This window comes from Lactuca sativa, chromosome 1 (assembly GCF_002870075.4).
Source record: "Lactuca sativa cultivar Salinas chromosome 1, Lsat_Salinas_v11, whole genome shotgun sequence".
Classification (NCBI taxonomy): Eukaryota; Viridiplantae; Streptophyta; class Magnoliopsida; order Asterales; family Asteraceae; genus Lactuca; species Lactuca sativa.
The window spans coordinates 153,632,664-153,646,426 of NC_056623.2; the positions used below are offsets into that span (position 1 = coordinate 153,632,664).

Below are 13,763 nucleotides of genomic sequence, written 5' to 3' on the forward strand. Positions count from 1 at the left end.
CTAGAAGGTCATTTGGTGGTTAATGAGCTTTGTTCGTGGGCAAAATCAAAAGGAAGAAAGATGCTTATGTTTTAAGCAGATTTTAACAAAGCTTTTGACTCAGTGAATTGGGTATATCTGGACTCAATTATGAATCAGATGGGTTTTGGAAATAAATGGAGATATTGGATTCGTAACTGTCTGGAATCGGGTCGAGCATCGGTGATTATTAATGGCAGCCCAACGAATGAATTGTCAATGACTAAAGGAGTTAGACAGCGACCCGCTTTCGCCCTTCTTATTCATCATTGCGATGGAAGGGCTGAATGTGGCGATGAAAACGGCGGTTGAGAAAAGAGTCTTTGACGGAGTAAAATTCCCTAACTCTAATATCTGTTTGTCTGATGCTTTATTCATTGGTGAATGGTCGAGACGCAACATTGCCAATTTATCGAGAATCTTAAAATTCTTTTACGTTTCATCCGGGCTGAAAGTTAACTTTAGTAAGTCCAGAGTGTTTGGTATAAGTGTATCTCCTAATGAAGTTTCGAACTGGTCAGCTCTTCTTGGATGTGAACCATCATCCCTGCCATTCATTTACTTGGGTATCCCAATCGGCGAAAACATGAACCGAAAGAATGCTTGGAGACCACTCGTCGAAAAGTTTCATTCTAAACTCTCATTGTGGAAAGTAAAAACACTTAGCTTTGGAGGCAGATTAACTCTGGCAAAAGCGGTTCTTGGCAGTCTCCCGACCTACTATATGTCCATCTTTACCGTTCCTAACGGTATTATTGAGACCCTTGAGAAAATTAGGAGGAGATTCATGTGGAGCAGCAACCTGTAAAGGAAAAGTATCAGTTGGGTGGCATGGGAAACACTTGTTGCCCCTAAAAAGGTGGGTGGTACTGGACTTGGATTGATTAGGAGTCTCAATATTTCTCTACTAGCTAAATGGATGTGACGATTGAAAAACGAGTATTCGACACTTTGGGCGAAAGTTATACGTTGCATTCACGACCTGGATGGAAGACATCGTGCTTCTTTTGTCAACAGATCTAGATCGGGGGTATGGAAAAATATAGTCAAAATTAGAATTGCGTTAAAAAAAGTCAATATTGATTTCAAAGAAATTTTATATTGGAAACCAAATGATGATTGTTGGGCTTCCGACTTTGTGGTTGATAACCATTTTTCGGTAAGATTGTTATGTGAGCGGATTGAAATGGCGAGTCACATTGTCTGTGATAGTCCATTTGAATGGTGCAAAGTAATACCGAATAAATTTTTATGCTTTATCTGGAGAGCGAAACTTGGCAGAATTCCATCATCTGTTTCATTAAAAGCAAGGGGTGTTCCTGTGTCATCGACTATTTGCGGGTCATGCAACATGGATGAAGAGATGTGCGATCACATCCTTCTCTTGTGCCCAGTGGCGAAGGTCGTCATGAACTCGATTTTATCTTGGTGTGAAATTTCACATGATGGATTTTATTCGGTTAAAGACATGTTACTATTCATATCTCGGTGGTCTAAAAGCAAAAAGAAAAGAAGCATGTTGAATACGATCTTATATGGAGGATTATGGTGTATATGGAATGACAGGAACCACATGGTTTTCAGGAACATCCCTATCGTACCGGAGAAGACAGTGGAGAAAATCAAATCAATAACTTTTGTATGGTGTAAACATAGGGATTCATTTAAAAACATGGATTGGAGAGTTTGGAATCTCGTTCTGTCTCTGTTTGTAACTTTTTCTCTTGTTCTTTTCTCATTTTCTGTTTTTGTTTTGTACTTCCTCCTTGCATCGTCTTGATGTAAGGTGTGTACTTTTAATATATTTGCCGTTTTAAAAAAAAAATAGTAAAAAAAACTCGTAAATAGAAAGCCAACTATTATTGCAAGTTTCAAAACGTTCAATACTTTACTTTAATTACTGTTCAAATAAAAATAGTTGAATATTTCATAAAAGATTACGAAAAGACACCTGTAAAAATACGGACAACATGATACATTTGGACAGCGAAAAGCTCCACCATTAAGTTCATTAGTGGAGTGTTATGGATTTTTCTATAAATAGGGTAAAATGAATCTTTTCAAAAATAGGTTACTTTTTATTATTCTTTCAAAAATGAGGTATTTTTACGGCCTCACCATCAAACTGACGTTGTTTTTTACAATTTCCAATTTTAACCGTTTTAAATTACAACTTTCACCATTAAACTTATATGATATTTTCAGTTTACACCTTTCAATTTTAAAACCTTAATTTTTTTTTTTATATCCACTGTATAATATATATGATTAAAATTTATATATATTATGCCATTCTCAGAATCTCATTGATACCAATATCAAATATGTTACAATGACATAAAAATAAAAAATCGATTAAACATGATATTATACGAAAAAACTAACAAGAAATTACAAAAGAAATACAAGCTAAATCGAATTGGAAATCACAAGATTGATTTCAAAAAAACATACTTCACATTTCATTGGATCTTCATTGAGAATTTGAATAATTTCTTATGTAAATGTCTGAGATGATGGCATAGTCCACATTAACGAGGTTCATCACACTTATTTTATATAAAAATAAGAGCATTATTTTGTTACTTTGCTCTGAGCATGTAAAATCAATGAACCGATCTAACTAATATTATTAAAAAAAAAACTAGAAATCTTATGGGCTAAATTGATACAAATAGAATAGTTTGACAAAAAAAAAATGATATTTGTCAAACAACAATTATCATTAATGAAATTAGTCTAAAATAAATAAATGTATATATTTTGATTTATTAAGTGGACATGTAAATAAATAAATATAAGTACAATTAGATTATAAATACTAGAGTATAATCTAAAACAATTAAACACATAATCAAAGAACCAAGAAAACAAACTATCATTGTATATAGAAAAATGCAAGATCCTCCTATCTTATATTGCTACTCATCCTCTTATTTATGTTAAACGGTGATAAATATTAAATTTAATAAATTTACTAGTGTCACACCCTTAAACCAGGATGGCGGAAACGGCTGGGGGTGGATGACTTTCATGAACAGTATCACAACATAATGAATAATAGTTATAAAAGCAAACACAACTATCATAAATATAATTGAGAATATTACATTGTTTCCAAGTATTGTATGTTCAAATCAATTACATTATGATGAAAAAAATAAATAGAACGGCGTTGTAACATCCCATCCTCAAAAGCCTTGTGATTACCTGTTTAACGGTTTCCTAAGAATACAAGTAGTTTTGAAAAGTGTCAACAATTAAGTTGGTGAGTTCATAAGAGTTTTGTATGTGAAAATCTATAACTTTTTCCTTGTGAAATGATAGTGTTCCTTCCAAGAAAATCCAATATTTTCTTAAAAATGAGTTATAGTCTTAAAAACCCTACGACCAAAAACTGTATAAATATTTCTATACTTAAAATAGTGTTGAGTAGTTTTATATATAAAACCATTTAAACGTATGTTACCCCCGTAAACTAAATGTATTGTTGATTCCTCATGTGAGTTACTACAACCATGCTAAAACCTTAGTAGGTTGCTACGACGTTCTTCAGGCGTCAGAATGTTAGACAACTGTCACCCCAGACCTGTCGGTTTAGCTGTAGCTAACAACTTAAGTGCAAGATTGTTAGTCCCGTATAGATCTATATACAAGTGTCACACTCTCTTACCAAGATTCTGGTTATAATTCAGTCCTTTAGTGTGTACTCTGATAGGTACGTTGAAGATTATGTCTCACATAATTGTATCAACAGGTTTACATATAGTGTAATGAAAACCCTTTGTAAGTGAAAATATTACCTCTCCATAATAATCACATAGTGTAAAATAATTATACATTTATATATTTACTTGTTTTGTCCCAAAATGATGAAATAGTGTTAATAACTCATAAACTACACCTATTATAGTTTATCATATATGTTTGTTATGCCTATATACACACGTGTGTTTATATATATATATATATATATATATATATATATATATATATATATATATATATATATATATATATATTACTATATTATTATACAAACCATAGTATTTCCAAAAATAAATTTAAGACGTCTAAATGTTTAAGCTAATAATACAACAAATAATCAATAAATTACAAAATACAATGCAATAAATACAAGTATTTAATACATATTGAAACATTCAAACCTACATCCTTATCTTTCTTAATATAGAACATTTAAATTTAAAACAAATGTACCTTTCACTAGAAAGAGTCAACATTATTTTTAAAATTTAAATTAAAAATTCCCTCATATGTCGCCCAGATATCCTCATATAAACCATCATCCAATTTCTTTATCCTATATCGATCATCACCAACAACAATTTGCCAACAACTTCAAGATTGCTCAATCATTTGGTACGATCATTGGAAATATTAACATTTGTCAAAATGTTAAAATACTGTATTATAGAGCACATGAAGGTACATTGCTCTTACACTGTGCTTGAATGTACTACTTCTTTCTCAACACGCTTTCTTGAACATATCTATCTCTCATTATCCCTCAAGACTTCCACAAACACATTATCATTCTATCTTAAAGGTAATCGTTCTCTCCCTATTTTCTTCCTTCTTTTGTTACCGATGGGCAACCCACAACCACCTTTAAGGCCATCACAACCTTCTACTTTGCTCTGCTTCCATCTTTCTATGAGAAAAAACCAAAAATGACGCAACATCATGCCTTTTATCAGAACCACCACCACATCTATTCTTGGATGGAAAAAAGAGCGACCCACAACCATCTTATGTACAACCATCACCGCCTTTTGTTTCAGTCGCAATATAAAAAGCATCATTTTCATAGAAATAGAAATCGTTATCTGCGATAGTGGGTTCAAGTTGTGTTGGATGAATTTAGGGATTTCAGGCAACATTGTTGGAGGTATGGGTTGAAAGGGTTCTTGCATCTTGCTTTTGCCAAACATCACAGCTCCATGTCCTATTCTTTCCCTCTTCTTCTTTCTAACTATAGACGTAACCATCTACAGCCAACACCACCTCCTATTCTGCTGTCAGCATCCCCTCCATCAGCTACACCGGAGATTGAAGCCCCCAAACGCCACTGGTTCTTCTTCAACCCTTCATTGTTGCTCTTTATATCTAGGGTTTTTTTTTTAAATGTGCTCAGATATGAATGGAGATGAACAGGATCGGGAAAAAGGATTTTCCTATTGGACTTGCTACTGATTTTTTGAAAGCCAAGACTTTGTTTCTTTTATTTTGGTCATTGTTTTCTATACAAGATTTCATGAGAGGTAATAATTTGCTAATGTGGTGCTCATTGTATACTTTTCAAGCTTGTATCTTTTTTTGGGTATGTATATTTCTCAAGATGTTTGAACTCATCGCCTCTTTTTAATGGGTTTCTGACAAAATTTGGATTTTTTGTTCATATTTCATATAGAATAGAAGGGCACATAAATTGGAGACCGAAAGTCGAAGTCAAACAAAAAAAAAGTTAAGTGAACCTTTGGTTTTGATGATTTTCATATGTCGTCCTTTTTAGGTTTCTTATTTGTTTTTAATTTTAGGTTCCACCTTTTGAATAGATTGTGATATGGAAATTGTATTTGCAGATACGTACGAGTTGACGAGAAAGATTACACATAGGGAAAAGAAGTTGAGTAAGAGGTGGCTTATGTAATATGTTGATGAATTTTTCTAGGTAAAAGATGATGGAATGAAGGTGCCTGACATGGATTATTATATGATGAAAAGTGGTTTAATATAAGAACTAATGAAAGTATATTACTTTTTTTGCATTAACATTAATATTCGATAACAATAAATTTATAAAAAGTATGTTGTTTGGGTATATGTTTCTACTATAATATTTAACCAGATGCACAAATCCTATTTGTAACTTCGTTTTCATTTTTCTATTTTGAAATAATTAGGCTACTTTTTACTTGGCTTTGGGAGCAAAGCAATATATTTCATTAATATTTGACTTGCTACTGATTTTAGGATCTACCCCAGTAGAATGATTCGTATGTTCCAAGGACTTCATTCGTTGTGTTACTCGCACAAGTATTGTTCCTTGCGTCATTGGTATGATTGATTTAACTAATTGGACAGAAGTGTGAAGAACTTTGGTTTCTTGAGTTGTATTCTATAGTGGTTTAAATTATATCCTAGAATCTTTCATGGATATTTCATTGTTATTGAAGTTTGTAACATTGATGGTTATAGGTTTTGCATCTTATGTTTGTTTCCTACAATCTGAAATACTTTTGTGTATTTATAGAATAATTAGTTGGCAAATACTACACCATATATAATGCTCAATTTATAACATATTTTATTCTTATAATTATTCTTTCATTGTTACATATATTTTTCTTTCTTAATTCCAGGAATGGGTTACAGATCCTCCATGTATAATAGCTCAGTTAACTTTAAGCTTCTTGGTGGTTTAATGGCATTGGAGTACACCTAAAGATTTGAAAGAAACTAAGCATATGCGAGGAAATAATTTCAAGCCCTAAAGATTCCTCCGTTACCATTGCTACAATGAGAAATAATTTTATTAAAAGGTACCATTCATTCTAAAAGTCTACGGTCAGATAAATGAAAGTATGTTGCCCTTTCTGTTATGATGGTTAAACGTTTCTAATTATGCAGTGAAATGTCTCATTTATATTCGACTGCAAGGGATAAAAACTGCAATATGTATCACTGGATTTTGTGGGTGAATCAACTGTTTTTCTAAGATATTTATTTTAGTTTTGGTTTTAAATTGAGGTTGTGATGTTGAGCCTAAGCCAATGTGGTATTTTAAAAGAAAGAGATGGTTGCATTTGTTCCTGGTCCTCAAGGTTCAAAGGATTGTCTATCAGGTGGTATATCAAGTTGGTGCTTACATCTTTAAAAATTAGCATATTTTACATGATTTCATCTTTTTGGTTTATTATATCAATTTCTAGCTTCATAAAAGTTTTTTTAATCTTATGGTTTTGTGTTGGTCAAGAGTCAAAGGTTATAGATGTCTACTATACTAGCTTACAACCTACTTAAAGTTTTTTCCTACATGTGTACGTCTTAGTGGTTATATCCTTTCTTTTGGTTCGTCCCATGTAATTTTTGTATTTTCAGGTTTTCAAAAGATCATCTATGTCGGTTTAATTAGTCCCATGTATTCTTTATCTTTTGATGATGATTAGGTGACAGAAAGAAGGCTTCATCGCCAAACTGTTTTCAAACCAGTTTCGGCTATTAAAAATGGTTCCGATTTTTAAATCCGGTTTATCCGGACTTGAAGTCCCAAAACCGTTATAACTAATTCTGGTTCCGGTCTGGTTTTCCGGTTTTAAATCTCATCCCTAGCCATAGTAGACATTAAGGTAAAATAATAATAATAATTAGATAAAAATCAAAGTAAGATGCTATATGAGACAAAACATTTGAAAGGACATTGCTATTTCTTACATTTAGTGCAATCATTGGCTAAATACAATATTTAAAAATGTAATTACATCTATTTGCCTAATATAAGATTTTTAATTTCATTTTTTTATCTTCTTTGATTATTTTTTATCTTATTTTATATAAGTACTTTAAAAGTACAATGACATAATTGTCTATGTATGTATGTGCATTTGTGATTCTTAGTGATTGTGTCTGTGTGAATATGTCCATATAACTACGTATGTATGACTAAATGTGTTTGTAACTGTTAGTGATTGTGTATGTATGAATATGTCCATGTGACTATGTATATGTGACTAAATAGTAAAGACTTTGGTGTCATCGAGTTTGGGAATCCAAAAGACTATGAAAACTGAAAACCCCAACAAATCCACTCCATATTATCCAATTGTTAAAAATATTTTTTTTAATATGTTATCATAAATCAGAAATTATATATTTTCGGCACAATGGAGCTAACATAGGAAAACAAATATCCAACATACACAAAAACCATAAATACATTAAAAAATATATTGTTCATCGAAAAGAATGAATCATTGAACTGAAATAAATATTTAGTGATACTTGTCAATACATTATGTCTTATTTTTAATATGATATATTTCTTAAATCGAAAGTTCAATTGAAACTAATGGTCTGCAGAAAAAAAAACTAATTGTAAAAAACTATTTGACGCCTGCCGTTTTACGCGGGTAATGACTAGTATATATATATATATATATATATATATATATATATATATATATATATATATATATATATAAACGGACAAAAACAGGTAATACATTTGTTGGTATTCACGATGAAATTAAATTATTAACTACAATTGCACGATAATTAATGATAACTTCGCTCATTTTGGTTGTTTGTGAGACCATACAACGCATGTATGCTCAAAGCAATGACCATGGATATATATATATATATATATATATATATATATATATATATATATATATATATATATATATATATATATGGAAAAGTTGAATAGTGAACCATAATTATGAGTTTTTCAAGGAACCAAATCTTTTTTTCAATTTCTAGAGCTTATTCTTAATCGAAAAAAAAAATCTAAAAATATCTAAATTCATATATTAACATTGTGAATGTGAAAAATATTTTTCGGATTCACCGTGTGAATCCGAATTCACGTTGTCAATTTTCGAAGATTCACATTGTGAATTTGACGTAAAAAAAATCGAATTTTATATCATTGGAAAAAGGATAAAAAGTTATGAATTTCTGTATTTTTAGTTTTTTTTTTTTTGATAAAAAATAAGTTCTAAAAGTTGAAAAAAAAATTGGTTTCTTGGTTAATTATGGTTCTTTATTGAACCTCACTATATATATATATATATATATATATATATATATATATATATATATATATATATATATATATATAGCTACTATGGAAAACAAAAACACTATAAAACATAACAATGTATAAAAAAATATTTAGAGATCACAAAACTTATTTTGACTTTATAATGAAAAAATCGCAAGTTTTTCTTTAAATTCGCTGAAAGACATTTCAAAATTTTTTTTCAGCGAATTTAAAGAACAACTTGCGATTTTTTCATATTTAAAGTCAAAAAAAAGTTTTATGATCTCTAAGTATTTTTTTTTATATATTTTTATGATTTTTAGGGTTTTTTTTTTTGTTTTCCATATAACCCTTATATATATATATATATATATATATATATATATATATATATATATATATATATATATATATATATATATATATATAGTTGTTACTGAAAACTAAGCATTAAATGAAAATAATGAAAATATTATTATGTAGGAGCAATGTTGGTTGCACTAAACACTTACGCAAAAAAAGATGCTTCATAAGAGAATGAAAAAATCTTTAACATGGGAGGAAACACACATCTGCAACAATATTTTTGGTGTACAAAATTCTACTAGGAGTAGTTTAATAGATATCGACCACATTAGTTGTACATGTTGGAAATAGCGAAAAAGTGGTATACCTTGACAACATGCAATTTTGGCATGGTGATGGTTAAACGTGATGTGTAACAGTCGTACAAAGTGTCAAGTTTACGTGTATTTTACAGTATATCAAGTTGCATACAAAACATGTATATAGTGCATCCTCTAGCCAATCTAAATGAGGGAGTAATACCAACAAAAGATCATTTACCCCCTACAATTAAGAATCAAGTAATGTTTGGATTTTTCATTTACATGAATATGTATTTGTTTTTATGAATTCAATTACAATGTTATTTTATATCCACTAGCTTGTAAAACTTAAAGCATACATATTAAATTAAAGGGACATATCAATAGCTTGAAAACCAAGAAACATCATCGTCAGTTGTGCTATGGAGGCAATAACAATGACTGGAATTTGTTGGTGACTTCTAATCCACAATGATCTACCACTACTAATGTGACTGGGGTTTACAACTTCACCGCTACTGCTACTTGAGTTGGAGGAGACTTCTACAATTGAAAAACCTAACAACATATTGAACAACATAATTTAATATTTTATTGTCTATGTCTATCAAAATAGAATTTATTCATTTGTTTTATAGATAAACTCACAGTCATAGTCTGCCCATCCGATCCGTTGAGCATCCAAATCGTAAACAATAAACTTGTTTTTAAGAACAAGGTCTGATCAATAACTGAGTGAAAAAATTAAAAAAATAAAATAAAAGCAAAGTCAATTATTGGGTTTTTATGTTTCATTATTATAATTTATACCTCCTAAAATAGTAATTCCTTTCTCGGGACTCCTCTAAAAGCCCATGCACCACACCTCAGCCCCACTCTATTATATTGCAACAATCATATCAAGATTCAAGTAAAAATATAAGTTAATTAGGCTGTATTTTTTACACAAACTATCTAGGACTATTTTTGTACCAACGATATAGGTCCCAACCCCCATAACATCAAATACAATACAACTAGTTTTGCTTTATCTTGTCCAAATTATCAAATGCGAACTTAACATAAGGCTACATAACATACCTTGGAGCTTTGGAGAGAAAGGTAGTCTTGAGGTCTTAAATGCATTGAAGCACCCCCGACAAAGTTCAAACTTACGATGGGAAATATATTAGAGACACTGAAATTATAATAAAATCTAATTATTAAAATTATAAAAGCACGTATCATATCGAATGATACAACAAAGGATTAACACTCGTTTAGTCTCAAAAACTAGATTTGAAATTTAAGGGTATATATATGACAATTTGTAGTAGTTGAAGTCTAAAATCGGTATAAAGAACTAAAGATGGACTGATTGACATTTAACTAGTAAGGACAAAAAAGGGAGGAATATAAGTGCCAATTTAACTACAAAAAGTTTTAAAGGTTGTAAACCTGGAAGTAATTGAATAACAAGGATTTCCATTTGATGTACGTTGTTGTACGGACAACAAAACCGACTTTGTGATCTGCACCAACAGAAGTAATACCTCAATGATGACACATTAAGAAATAAAAATATCATTTTATAAAGTTTTGCTGATAGAATTTTTCGATTGTACTTACAGCATCTACAAAAGGGGTGTAAGCCTCTTCAGTAAGGTATGCCAGAGTTGTTCCCGAGTCAATTATTGTTCCAGCTTTATCATTATTTATTGCAAATACTGATGGATCAATGGATAATCTTTTACCATTGATCGAAATACTATGCAAATGTGTACTATAATACCCCCTGCAAACGTACATGGAATGAAATTAGAGATAGTTGGTGTTTCTTTTGACTTAATGGTAAAAAATATATATAAAGGTTTTCTTTTAACTTAATACAGAAAGAAAACTTACTGTGATTTGACAAGTGGAGTAAAAATGATATTTGGCACCGTTGGCTGACCAATAACCAAAATCCCACCTCCATCAGCAAGACAATGTGCGAATGAATTTGGAGCAATCCCTTGCGAAGAAAGTTGGGATATGACAAATAAACCATGTCGCCCCAATCCCAAAACCCCATCAACTGCTCCATCAGATGTAGCTAAGATCCCAGTTTCCATTGTGCTACAACTGTTGCATAATTCAATAAATCAACGATCTTATTTAAGAGAGTGAAATGATACCGTAACTCCGAAAAAAAAAGGAAGCAAAGGGGAAGTATATAAAAAAATGATAACTTACCCGAATACCACAGAAGCGGAAACATTTGATGATTTTGTATCTGTAAGAAGTGTCTTTAAATGAATTAAGTCAGATACATAATGACCTAATGTTGCACTACTGTCTCCATAGTGAATTGTGTAAGTGCATTGATTATGTGAACATGAGCTGGAATTATAAGTTTGACCCGCTTGAGAACATATTTGGTCCGAACATGAGATAGGAGAAGATGTTGATGAGCTTGAAGGGTCATACAATGTAATAGGAATCTATTCAAAGAAAGAAAAAATCATATACGTAGTAGTTAATTCACAAAAGTCACACCTTATAAAAAAAGAAATTATAAGAAATGATGAACATACATTAAATTTGCTTGATGTAGGGCAATCAATGCAAGGCTTGCAACCGACCCATAAGACATCACTTCCTGTGTCAATTTGTACATAATAGTCTTTTGGAGGAGATCCCAATTTGACTTTTGTGAAATACAACCTACAAGATAACCAAATTACAATATATCAATGCTCTTGACTCATGATACATAATCTTTAAGATGTTAGTTTAAGAGAAAACATTTAGTAACAAATTGTTTTCTAAAAGGAATTTTAAAGCACAAGCAATGAAATCAATAATCTTTTAATTTCCGTTTTGGTAACTACTTAGAGCCAATCTCGAGGTAACTACAAGGAATACATATACACTATATAAATTACTATAGCTAAGCACTTACAAATATATTTAAAATACATATATTTCTTTGATAAACCCAAAACAAGGAACAGGGTCAGGGTCTCAGGGACTAAAATGCCAATAAATAGAAATCTTAAAGTAAACTCATGTATCCTATGATGATATAAATTGCTAAATCAAAACACTTAGAAGATAATACAGCGATCAGCAGCTGAAGGATATTTATATATTTTTTTCAGTGACACTATCTAAATGCAACGAAGTCCCAAAAAATAAGCATATATGGCCATAACAGATAATTAGTAACGAAATTAATCAAGTTCACGAATGAGGATGATAACTGATAAATACTAGAAATTTTAAAATGAAAAAACAAAAAGTTTAAGAGAGTTGTGTATATATAGTAGTGTACCCAGCAACATGAGCATCATAACTTCCTTCAGCAGCGAATTCTATAATACCTCTTGGAGAAATATCCTTCTGTAACATCATCCTCCCATGTCTCAAACTATCTCTCTTTCTAAGCTCACTCAACTCAATTCTACTGTTCACCGGAAAAGCTTTTTCTAGAGTGAAAGTGGCCGGAAACGCAGATAGAACAACCACCGCCTGCAGTAACACAACGGTGGCGAGTAGTGTTGTCGATGTAACCACATTTCTGACAATAATATAAACCCTCCTCATTCCTTATCTCTTTCCCTTTCTATTCTTCCCTCGGACAAATAATCAAGGTTAATCAACCTGTCTATAAATATTCTTTTCTCGTAGGGATATTACCTGTAATTTTTAAAATAAGTTACACAAGTGATCCCTCTTAACTTACAGGTTTAGTACAATATCACAATTTTGTTGGTGGTTTTATAGAAATAAAGATGACGAAAGTAACTCACATAATAACACTTTAAACAAAAGCTATTGATCTATCATTTTTATAGTTTACTTCACTTTTTATGATGCATCTCCCTTACATTTACTAAAAACGTAAGTATTTACATTTGCTAAAAATGTAACATCTATATTTATATTAAAGAAATACTTAAGAATGAAGAAAACTTAATGATCAAGGATCCTAACGAATGATAATTAGTTAGTTAGTCATGACATATTGCTCATATTAGTGGTAGCTAGCTAGGCAAACTCCGTTAATTCAATTATGTCAAAACCAAAACGTTTGGATAACTCGCTTGCATGGCATCTTTTTTTTTTTTTTTTTTTTTAATCTTTTTTTTGAAGGAATCATTAATAGATTAAGATTATTTTTATTAATGTTTACCCCTTATTTTAAACTAATTACTTGATTCCTTATTTTAAACTAGTTACTTTGTTTATTAGTGTTAATGCCATAATATGCATTCGCTGCTCTCTGCATTCATTCAACAAACGAGAGACCCAATTCGTCCCATTTTAAACCGTTCTTCAGTTTCTTTATGGATAGTGCCCGTCCAAATATCTTGGGCCGAGAG

The 13,763-nt window shown here is 30.9% G+C and overlaps 1 pseudogene; it reads right to left on the reverse strand.

Moving 5' to 3' along the window:
- Nucleotides 1–9,690: 9,690 nt before the first annotated feature.
- Nucleotides 9,691–13,180, reverse strand: LOC111905619 (aspartic proteinase 36-like; annotated as a pseudogene).
- Between the last annotated feature and the right edge of the window lie 583 nt (nucleotides 13,181–13,763).